Here is a 13,142-nt window from a genome sequence, read left to right on the forward strand (position 1 = left end):
CCGTTATCTCTATCAAGGTACAATACATCGCACATTAAAGGCTGGTAATTTCCTACAAAGAGTTGCTTCGGGGCGTTACATCGAAATTTTATAGGGGTGGCGCAATATCTCATTTCTGATAGGTTATAGCTGGTGATAACTTTGCACCTCGGAGTCAGTATCGTTAGATGAGCCGACAATACAATTTTTAAGGGTCTGACTGCGAGCTCAAGCGCTCGAAGCTGAGCGAAATACACTGATTAGTTTTATTTGTGAAGGATGATGTTCTTTTTAAGGTAGAGTGTGGCCTACACTTTATCTCAAAAGTGGCTGTTGTAATTCGAATGTCAGTGTGGACTTCGAATGGAATTCGAATGTGGCATTTTGAGAGCTCGACTATTCGGATTCAATTGCTACAAAGCATGCGCCTTCTAGACATGACGTAATGTCACGTGAAAACACTCTCTCTACCCTCGGGTTTTCAGACGAACTCGGCCCACGAGAGCCAACACATGACTGTTCACAACGAAATGCGAGATTCTAAATCCTTAATCCACGCGGTCAATATACGGCAAGCTTCTCCTCTTATTGCAGAAATTAGCATCATATTTTCAATAACTTCTTTATCATTTATTCAATGATATTTGAGGTAAATTCTCAGTCGCATCGCTCTCTTTCACATTGTTAAAAGCCAACAGCCAAAACCTCGTCCGCCGCTTCGGTCTGGCCGACATTTTAGCTCCCCTCTCGAAGTGTTTGGTGAGACAACCAATACCCCCGGTTCCATATGAGTTTCTTAAAACACATCACGTGGGTTAGGAGCATATCGATGATTGAAGTAACAAACAGTCTTTGAAGTTAAAAGCAAAGCAGGTTTGATCGTCGCCCGCTGAATGCCAAATGAGTTGCAAGCTTGTGGTGGGGGTCGTTCACAGTTACCAACAACGCATTGTATGATAATCCGCTCTGATCTGCTTCATTGGAACACAATGGATCGGGCTGTGCTAATACTAGGATCATTGTAATAGGAGCCCCTATTATAACAAAGGGAAAATGAGGCGGTTCAACTGAAGTGAAACCAAATGGAAGCTCTGTACATCAAATGCTACATCATTAACCAACAAGGCTTTCTGAGATATACTTTGGGTCAGTCCCAATTTCACCACCCTTGCCCTCGCTGTGCCATCATTATCTGTATCATCGACCTGACGGCTATTCTTGGCAGCACCGCATATTGATCCATCTTTCAACTTCTTTATGTCAACATTCCGTGCGCGTAACCAAGATACAAAACCTGCGGGGATGCACTCGCACGTTACTCGAAAGTTTCCAACATTGTTTTCACTAAATATATCATGGAAATAGTTACAGATCCGATACCCGCTTATCAAAATTCCTGGAGTGATCTTTACCTTTTGAACAAAACGCACAAAGATTGTATAAAAACAAGTTGAACAACGTAAATGTGGCACGCTAGTCTTATTATTTTACATCAAGATGGGTGGATCTCGTGATAGATGTTGGCACTGTTTGTATCAACCCTTTACTGACTGAGCTATTTTAAAACTTGTCCACATCAAGTTCAACACACCCAATCATTAATGACAATGATTATATCATCGGTACGTGCTCATAAAGAGCTTTCAAACGTCAATGGTTATGTCAATAAGTCAGTAGGTGTAGGAAGTTCTCATAGGGAGCTTCAAATGAACGGCCATGTCAGTAGGTTCACCAAAATTGTACCATTGCCACTGCTTGCAATTTCGCTTTCAAAGATACTAGTAAGTTGGCCGTAATACAGTATAATATAGTAATACAGAGAGCATGCACATACAAGTACAGGTAGTAGTGCCGTGGTACGAGGTTGAGGTGACTTCCTGTCTTGATCAATGGAGATCAGCGACAACGGGATCGGATGACCAGTCTCTCTTACGATCAATGCAAACTTCATTGATCAGATCAATGCACTTATCAATGAGGTTGTCATTGATGTCGCATCGTCTTACTCACGATCATACTTTTATCATAACATATTGATTTTTCGTTAAGAACCTCTTTGCGCAGTTCACGTTGTCTTCGCCTTTTCTCGGAAGCTTTCGGCAATTTCCGGGAGGCAGAGAATGTAAGGCATCAGCATTGGAGAGTTGTATATTTGTTTGTTATCCACATGTCTTGTCTATTAGTCAGTTCACAGTGTCATCATGTCTTTGGTAGACTGAAACCACTCTCAGCATATCAACCTCCATTTAGTCTTGTTGATCAGGTTGCAGACGAGAACTTTATTAGAGTTGATATGGGAAATTAAAATGTCTTTGAAAGCTGATTCCTTGCGCCAATGAAATTTGGTTTTATGTTTCTTGTCAGACACTTTCAGGAACAGGGTGAGGTTTTCCTTCAATTTTCATCTTTCATCATCGGAAAAATAAAATCTGATGTTTCCTGGTGAAGAACACGGGGTCATTGAAGTCAGTTCATCGGCCAGAGGACTGAAGAATTGGCAAAGCGTTGAAACAGTCATGTTTAAGTGATGAAATGTTTCAGTGCAGCCCCAAAATTAGGCGAGAGTGTTGACGAGAACCAAAAAAATCAAGTTTCATTGGCCTAAGTGTGGGTGGCAAAGACAAAATGCAGTTTTCTTCTCTCTGTACATCTTCCCCGTTCATCTAATGGACGAATTCTTCACTGTGTAATGGAAACACTCAAACTAAATAATGCATGCAGTGTCGCCAGAACCCACTATTCCCTGCATTGTCCAAAGCCTCTTTGTTCTTTTGTAATCAAACTTCGAAATTCAATGTGTTTCACAGTGCATGGCCATGTGCATTTAGTCCATTTTAAAACATGTGCATTGTGCACAGGTCTATTCATGAGAAAATCAAAGTTGTTTACAGGAGAACGTCATTCCTGTTGGGTGTTCTTGCTGAGTGTTTCGACCAACCCCAGCATACCATGCTTCTATCCCATATTGCTATCACGTGGTGACAGTATAAAATCGTCCCATCGATTCTGAGGTTCAATATCAGGAACAGCAGACATATAAAAGTGTGACATATTGTGCGAAGTAAGGATGAGCAACCATCGTCCTTTATTTGGAATGAAAGTAATAACTCATTCGCTGACAAGTGTACTGTTGTTAACTAAAGGTATAAAAATTATCGAATAGATTTACCCAACATTTCATTTAAATGTTACCGTGTGAGACCGAAACAGTAAACTGTCAATAAATGCTAGAATACCTGATGAAACCGAAGGTCCCTTTGCTTAAAACACGAGTCCCACATGCTAACATAATAGGAATATGCTGATGAACCCCTGCAGAAGTCGCACGGGGTAAACCCCTGTGAGTGGCTCAATTGTGATTGTGCGCCGGGGAAACAGGGACCAGGGGTTCTTATCAGGCTATCGGTAAGATCGAACTGCTGCAGCAGTTGTACGGAATACTCCCTGTGATTGGCTCAGTTGTGATTACAGCACCGGGGAAACAGGATCGAGGGTTTCTTATTGGTCAATGGCTAACACCAACACATTTTTTTGAGAAAATCTTGTAGTTTTTTAAAATCTATACACTGGCAAATATCCTGCACATTATCAGGTAGTTTTTATATCAAGCATGATTATAGATTTTACAGCAGGGCCTTGAAATACAAACAGCGAAATAAGGTTTCATTTGATATTAATTAACGTTAAAGACTGAAAGATACCTCGGCTTATGAAACACAGCCTCGGTGCCCGCGGGCTCCACCTTCTCGATAGCATACCAGTTACTGGCTCTGAATATTTCAGAGGTCGTGTTAGAGGCAGATGTGGGTTCTGGTGAACTTTCAACATCCACCAATATTTCAACCAAATGGACGGCGATGAGCATTTTGGTGGTTGTTAAATATGCCACGCCGATTGATTGTGACACGGATCTGAATGCTGTACATCGGTGATTGTGATGTCACAGAAAGGTGCGATGATGAACAGTTTATAATATGTTGAGGGAACCTACGATCCAGTTGTAGGTCCTCAATGAAGTCACGCCGTCCTCCAGTTTAGTGTTGATCATCACACAACACCTGATGACCCCCCCCCCCCCCCCCCTGTGCCTCACATAGCTGCATGTCGGCCTGAGATGCTAGTTGTTGGCAGCAGTTTCTTCAGCGGATAGATTAAAGGAAAAACAGGAGCAAAAAATGCAGAGCCCTACCTTGTCTGAGGTCGAGAATAAACCGACAAAGAAGCTGGTGGTCTGAGGCGGTCATTAAAGAGAGCTTTCAGAGCTAACTGGGAGCATTTTTCACTTTGGTGACGTCACAGCGCTTTTAAACGCACCTCCATCACCTAAGTACATCAGAATGATGCTATTTTTCAGTGGTCATTCACGACATGTCCAGGGCGTTATGCATGCGTGATGAAAGATGCACGAACTATCAGAACCGCTAATGAGAAACACACGTGTGATGGTTAAAAACCATGGGCGATTCTAGTAGTCAGCTGTTGTAAAATGTGACTTTCTATACGCTTTCCCGGTGACTTTCTATACGGTTTCGTTTCTGACGTCTCCACTCAACTGACCTGAAATGGCCAGGTGGAACTTTTCTTAATAGATGGCTTTCTTGTTTCGGAAGCCCTGGAAACCAAGGTTAACATGTTTCTCTGCGTTCACCATCTTTTGTAGAGTCATAGTCTGTTGTCTATTGTAGAGAATCACTGAAGTTTGGGGAACATTTAAAAACTTATTTCACCGGTTCCTCGTTACACGCGGGCGTCTTTAAAGGGTAAATGTGTGGGACGATTAGAACATCATGATCGCACGGACATCGATCATCGCACGGACATCGATCATGTTCATGGCAGAAATATAGAAGCAAAAACAATTACTGTCAAACGATAGCGTGAAAAGCTGAGCTTATCGTGGAACATAATGACCTTTCTCTCTCCCATAATTGGATCGTAGATGTTGGATCTATGACAATTTATTTCTTCTTTAAGTTAACAGGATAACTATCTAAGGAGGTATTCGAGGCTAAAAATGCCAAGGCATGCGATGCTCTTGTCCATACTCGTCATAAACAAAACCAGCTGGAGGGATGCACTGATCTGTACGATTCGACACTTCAAGAGCAAGGTTTGCGAAAGAACATGAAGTTCAGTAGTTTTTCACGCATTAGAAGATTGTCTCCTATGCCCTTAGATCCTTGGCAATGTTAGACAACATCGAAAGGTCAAACCAACACGTCGCTTCAATGTCTCTACCATCCTTTTTGTGATGTCAGCAGAGAAAAAAGCACTTATTCTACCTAAGGCTTTATGAAGGCCCTGGGATGAATAACATTAGGTCAACGTCTGCTTGTGATGGTTTCCTACGAAACCACGGCAGAGATCACGAAATCACAAAACCATGCCTGACCTGTGTCAGCCTTACGGTTAAATCAAACTGCGTCACTTCGTGACGATTCATTTCGTCAAAAATATCGCATACTTTGAAAGATTATATCTCCCAGTATTTAGCAGTGATTCTGTGTCTAATCTTACGAGCAAGGGTCTTGGGTATTTATATGTCATTGCTGAGAAAGACATGGCAAATAAAGCTCAGTACAAAGGAACAGAACTTTAGAAAGCCGACAGTTGTCAGAGATCACTAAAGGTTCGCAGCTAATTTTCACTTTGTAGTTGCAGAGACAAACGCTCATATATAATGACGTCGCTTATTCCTTAAAAATACATCATGACCTCATCGCTAGTACAGTAGATTCTCCCCATTGCACGACGTGTGTTCCAGAAACTATTGAACACCAAGGACGGCCAGTGGACTGATAAGTAACAAGCCAAATGAGCTGGTCGTTGGTTTTGGGTTTTTTTCATCGAAGGTTAGCACCTGAGCAATCTCCATAACCATGGAGCTACTCTTTCATTTTCGATAACAGAACAATACTGTAAAAGCTAGACTCATATTTATTGCCGCCGGTTCATCCGATTGGCACGCGAGGCATGTTTGGGATGAAAATACTTCGTGAACATTGAACACTTAATGAAAAGGTCGGGTAGAAGGGCGAGCAGTTCCTTCATATTCCATTCTATTTTGTTTGTCACGGCAACTTGATGTTGGGTGAACACTATAACTATCAAAACAAGTGGGACCTAAATTTGGTTTCATAGAATTCGTGCGAATGTTTTACTTTGATTAGCTTGATTTAAAGCTGACCACCAACACACGGCTGTGTTTCTTCGAGTTCCCTAGATTTGCAGTAAACATACCCGGGTAAACATAAGGGGTCGAAGTCGATCTGGTCAAGTTAGTGGTAGCAGGCGTTTGTTGGCATAGAATGCCCACGTGGAGGCTATAGTTCATGCTTATTCTCCATTGCCATTAATTCGTGTTAGCATTGTTGGTTATGGCCAAATCAGCTCAATCCAGCCTCAGGCCAAGTTATCTCTAGCAGAATGACCAAATGAGCAAGGGATATGGACGCTGGAACATACGCCATACCCTCCATGATTAGAGGAGGAATGTGGCTGTGTCTGCCTAGATGAATATTTGAAAATAGTTCAGCTTGTTATTCTTAGCAACCTTCTTAAAGGGCGCTGCAGTCCTTTAATGTCGTCGACGTGGCGGCGCCCTCCTCTACAGACAGACTGTGGAAAAAGAATGCCGGGGACAGGGTTTTCTCAAGAGGGGTGCAACGATTAGAAGTCGATGTTGGGTTACTTGAAACACCAATGGAAGAACTTGAATCGTTTTTCATCCAATTGGTCAGTGTTGCTTGAGAGTGCTTAGTGACCATAACCTGCCATGCTGAAGGCACAGACAAAAGAAAGTAAGCCCGAATGACCATGACAGAATTTGATTCAGTTTGGTCAGGCATGACACAAGTCATTGTTGTAGCACCAACTATTATGGCTGGCCATGAGAGCACTCTATGGAAGGACATTCTTTTCATCGGCAGATTGATCCTGCAACCGAGGCTACTAGCGACCTTGACCCTGACCTTGACCCCATATCGTCCTACGAGCAGCAGATCTGCCAGAGTCTCTCGTACCAACGCTTGTTGATGCGCTAATGAGCGGAGATTGGTTGGTGCTAAAAGGCGCACTTGTTTGCCGGGTATGTCCGGGATTGCGGTGATCAGGTTAGACGCGGTGAGACGCTGCTCTCATTGCTCATTGCACAGATCGGACTTGAATCTTCGCCCGCGTCTTGATCAAAGCAGGGAATGATGACAATGCCTTTAGTTATATAAAACGTGCATGATGTAAAGCTTCATTGCCAAGTATGTGATGGTTCTTGTTACCATCGCTGAATGGCAAACTCCGATCACCAGCTTTGGTGAACGTCATTGGGGAAGCTGCAACTCCTGCAGCCGTGTCGAACAGGGGCTGCACGCGACCGTTGTTTGCAGAAGGGATCCTTCACAACACGACAGTCAGGTCTTATGATTATCACATGGATTAGATCCCCAAATGAGGCTCCTGCAGTAAACAAAAATCAAACATTCCACTGAAGAGTGTCGTAATCGGCTTTTGTTGACCGACGCTAGCTCATTAAGGTCATGGCATATGATTGGCCCAGGAAGAATAGGAAGTCGATGATTGATGTTCTATAGATTACCAAAGGCTTATGTTGCTTAGCTGTTGGTTTTATTGTGCAGCGGAAGAACTCACTGCTTGTCGTGAAGGATACCTTGTCGGGATTTACATCAATATCGTCTGCTTTATGTCTTCTTCTCATTCCCCAGACAACTCATCTCTATCAGTCTTAGCGATACTCAAGAGTCTTTATTTGAAAGCCTGGCGCTCAGATGATGCCGAAATAAATAATAAAACGTCTTGCCGCCGTCACTGTGTTCAAGGAGACCCGCATCTCCTCCGCATCATTAAGTGATTATGAGTTAATCTTAGAGTGTAATCGACGCTCGCGGGACGCTGGTCAACCGCGAGGACTTGGGGACCGCCATATTGATAAAGACTCGGGATGCGAAAGACTTAATAGTTGAGACGTCTCTTATAAAACCGTGTATTTGGTGACGTATTTCCCTTCATAGCCCCTGTTCCCATTCAGGAAACACACGGGAACTTCCCTCCAGTCGCCCACATAGTCCTTCGCCCTTAAAGTCAGGTTACTCTGGACTTTCCCTGCCAGAAAACCAGCCTTACTATCAGTCTATAACCAAGACATGTTGATCAGGAAAATAATATAATTCTGCTTTTTTAACAAAGGGACGAGGTCTGCTGTCTCCGGCCCAACATCAATGAACAAGTTCCCCTTGGCGGAAAGACTCGAGGCGGATTGATACAGGAAATTGTATTTTGATTATTCCCGATATATTGTAGTGACAGGAATTTCAATAGATACCAGTTTTGGAGGGTGATGAGGCAGCTTTTTGCAAGTGTATATGACAGGGACATTGCCCTCCGGCCTCAAGTAAGAACTTCAGCAACGGTTCGGTCCGTTCACTACGAAACCGACTTCGAGGAGCGAGACAGCGCTAACATCAAGGTAGCTTTTTGCATGTAAGAACTCGGCGTGATCGGAGGATCTTACTCAGCCTGTTCAAGTGTTCCTCGCCACCTCATTATAAATAAGACTAAAGGAAAATACCTATAAATCTAAATCTACCTCACATAATTGGCATTTTATAGCCCCTTTCCTTGAGGAAAATGGAATTTCTCGTGATATACTTTCACCGTCATAATATTATTATGAAGAGGCTGCGATGGTTCACTGTTCAGCCAGCTTCTACATCAGCACACCACCACAACCGGAAGAGAGCTAGTCGACGCTGCACAGAATGCTGCTTATCGTCCCCTTGCCATCAGCGTTCATACCTGTGATTGATGGCATCTGACAGGAAGCGTTTCTTGTCTTCCAAACTCTAATCAAGACAGAGATGTGACGCTTCCCGTCCAAACGTCCCACAACACAATTGGAGAGAGGTTGATTTAGAGACAGAGTCATGTCCATTCTGTTCGCAGCTTTGGGACAGAGTTGTCATTCTCTTATACCACATAACTTGATTAAGAATGTGGAGGAATGCTTCTCTGCCGGGTGGAGATGAATCAAACTTATCAAGAAAGTGATGCGAGGTTCCATTAGTTATGTCAATGTTTTTCGAGGGATATCAGATCATTTATCACGGGGAGTGAAGATATGGAAGATTGCATCTAATGTAAATGCTCGCAAAGCAACAAGGACCGTCCGTCAAGTAAATGCTGATCATTTCCACCTAAAGGTAATTATGAAGCACAGATATCTACAACTTTGAAATATTATTCTAAGGCAAAAACTGAAGGTCCTTTCACAAATTTAGCACATCCTCTCAGTTTACACTTAATCTGGAGCTTGCCAAACTGCAGTGACGTGTTCAACATTTTGAAATTTACTGCTGAATGTATAATACAATTAGAAGAAAGTAAGTGATAGATTTTTTCAGATTGCTATGTATTCTGTCATCTTGGGTGCAGTAACAATAGTATCCTAAGGGATTCTGCGATATAATCATCAATAAAAGTTGTCGTTTTTTCTCACAGCAGCAGTTACTGTCGATCGTTTAGCAGCCGCGCAAGTTCATCAAAGAACTAGAAAATCTAATGTCTTTTGATGTCTTCATCCCCTTTAAAAATCGAGGGAGTCAACTTAAAGAAATTTGATCTTGAAAATCTCCCTGTGAGGATATTTTAGTGACATAACAGGGAGTAAATGTCAGATGTGTATTATTGCATGCTTGTACTGCCTGCATCGCAGAGAGGATGACTCCACTACGGTGACATCAGCTTGGAGTGTTGGCTTGTACTGCCAGCGTCGCAGATAGGATGACTCCACGGCGGTGACATCAGCTTGGAGTGTTGGCTTGTACTGCCTGCGTCGCAGAGAGGATGACTCCACGACGGTGACATCAGCTTGGAGTGTTGGCTTGTACTGCCAGCGTCGCAGAGAGGATGACTCCACGACGGTGACATTAGCTTGGAGTGTTGGCTTGTACTGCCTGCGTCACACTTTTTGCCAGGGAGGAAAACTCCACCACGGTGACATCAGCTTGGAGTGTTTTCGCAAAGGTTTTTTTCTCCAGTCGAAGCTTGAAATGTGACTAATCTTTGATGAGTGAATGTAAATTTCGTTTAATGACATCATCACTATGCAGAAGGGATTATGAGCCCTGCCATATATTGGTGGATGCCTTACAGAGGTCAGCCTGTGCTCTTTAGCATGCACTCAGTGAATGTAGTACTTGTTATTCTGTTATTCTGTATGAAATAAGGAGAACTGAATGAGGCTCCATCGCGTCCTGTTCACTCCTCGGTGTGACGCAGCCTTCATGAAATTGTCCAACAGTCAAACACGTGATATGAAAACACAACACAATCACCATCTTGAATGAAGAAAGAAATAAGTCACGTGACTTTAGGCCAAACGACATTGGCATGCAGGATATAAAACTGTGTGAACCCGAACTCCTTTAGCCTGAACTGAGGACCTGACTTCATGTTGACCAAACCTTGTCGATATTGAAATCATGCCGACTTTGTGCTCCGGCGGGCTTTATACATGTATATACTATCAAACGATAATGTCAAACACTGATATAATATATAATCAATGGCTCGGACGCCGGCTACATACTTAAGGCTTATTAAATTCAAATCTGAGTTGAACATTTGTTGGTTATTCTCCTGGGTATTTTAAGTCTTGGGTTTGTTGATAGATAAGTCGGGCCATGTCGCTCCATAATGAGCCATACAGGAGACATTCTGAACGACTTGTACGGAAGCTGGGAAGGCTGAGCCTGTTCAATACCAACTTGGCACAATCGTCCGATGGTCACATTTCAAAAGGCAACACTTCATACCGCAATCAATTGTGGAAGTACCCAGATGGAACTTTCATACCTTGTTATTGACCTTTACTTATTGGGATTACGTGACTGCAAACCGATCCTATTCCGAATGATCATGAAGTGGTTTTATTGTTCAGCGCCACCTAGCGTGTCCAATTGACTTAGCATTGCAATACGCAGTTTATATTGTACAGCGCCAGCTCTGGTTCATTGTCTGTTTGGAGAAAGATTACTCACAAACCCAAAGACCCAGATGTTTTGTATACATCTAAACTTTGATGATGAGTATGTTGAGTTGATGGATCCTCCTGTTTATTTCGAATGGCCTTTCTTTCATGCCTCACGAGTACATTCGAGACCAGGTCACATTTAATCTATTTCATTTATGACAGTCAACCAATGAATAACAATATGGTAAACAGACAGTTTTCACGGCAGTTTTATATCCGCACTGTAACACTAAGGTCTTCATCTAAAATACGGCAGTGCAAAGATGCAACCTCAGCATATTACTCTGATATCTTCACTTCGTGATTGTGACCACCAAGAGTCAGAAATCAAACTGAGCAGTGCCGTGACCATACAGCTTCGAAACTGAAACAAAAGACCCGACACTGGATAAATGAATAATCAGGCGAACTCTTGAGGAAGCCCCCAGAGAAGCTGACACTGGTGTTACCCACTGGTGACCCAACACTACTTTGGAAATGCAATAATGCGCCAGATGATCTCTTATATTATCTCTCACCAGCCTCGATAAGTAATTCTAGTCCGCTCTTATACTCTCTGAGGGATGGATGGGACTGGCAACAGACGTGTATCATCTCTAGAGTTCGACATAATGATATTTTCACCTTTACCCGAGCCAAATCAGTTTCTCGCCCAGCTGCTGTGTAAACTCAAACAATCGGACAACATCCGAACATTGTCACAGTCTTGAGAAGTCCGCTCCTCGCCAGGTTGACTGTTCTAAAAGGTTTTGAATTGTCTCGACCTGTTGAGATGCCAATTTGTAAGAAAACTATAAGATCGGCACACTTTGTATGGTACCATTTGTAAACCTACAACACAGCTATTCGTTTGAAAGCTCTTAGTGAGCACTTTATGATGGTACCATTGGTACTAGTCGACCATTCGTTAGAAAGTTTATTGATAACTTACTTTCTGATGGTACCATTCGTTACCCGACTTCACTTGGGAAAAGACGTTACTTTCTGACTATTTTCTCAGTGTATCCCCAGTCGTAATATGAAGCACTGATACAGAACCTAACTCATTACATGAACGCTCATAACGGTCGTGATCTGTTCTTTTTCCAAGGAAAATCGGCTTAAACAACAAGAAACGGTAACCGAAAACCTTGGAGACTAAATTGCTGAAATCCTTATTCTCGTTTTACACTCGGTAATCGGTGGACGAACCTGATTCTTTAGAGATAGGTTTTCATTTGAAAAGATCCCCAGTCATATCGTGTTAATAAGAGGTCATCGAAGCATACTGGGACAAGAGAGAGACATGGTGTATGAAAACATTAAATCACACGCATACAATAGATCTGAAACTATATCACCTTCGATGGTGGCTTCTTTTGTAACTTTGAGAAACTTCGGCGATTGCCCCCAAAACTCTAAAGTCTTCACCGACAGGTCTGGTGTTAATTTCTTGTATCTAGGCTATATCTGGCAAAGAATGTGAAAGTTTGAGGCTTCCGGTTAATAATGGATGATTTGATTGGTTTAAAGATGACCAGTATACGCACACTGTACGGCGAACGAACTGACCACTAAGGCGTACATTGACTTTCTATCCGGTGGAGACATTCTTTTTTTGTCACTCGATCTTGGTTAAGATTTGTAGCCAATGTGACAACAAATATCGATAAAGTAATGGGGAAGGAAATTCCCTTACTTTTTTTCACAATTACTTGTAGTTTTTAATCATGTTGTTTTGGCCCAGTCGATATGTATCAAAAGCTTTACAAAATCAGTTTCGTGGTCGAATTTTGGGTCGAACTTTCACAGGCTTAAAGTTTGAAGGTGTTTTTGCCGAAGCCGAGCTTTCGACAAAAGATACTAGTAAAGCTTTAATTCTGCAACAGGACAATAAGTGAGGCTAATGAGTGAAGTCCCTACCTTCTTTTCTGTACTGGTAATCACCTCGCCAACTCGGTAGCTCGTTAAGTCCTTGCGTTCCTTCTAAGATACTTTCCCGCGTCTGTATCTGCAGGCTGCTGACCAATAATGTCGTGTTAGAGCACGTGGCAGCGTTCTTCTCGCTTATAAACCACGCGGGCGTGATGACGCGCCACAATCTCACCAACAGGTATCTTGTTCGTTACTTTATCGAAAT

Source organism: Lineus longissimus, chromosome 13, assembly GCF_910592395.1.
Source record: "Lineus longissimus chromosome 13, tnLinLong1.2, whole genome shotgun sequence".
Lineage (NCBI taxonomy): Eukaryota > Metazoa > Nemertea > Pilidiophora > Heteronemertea > Lineidae > Lineus > Lineus longissimus.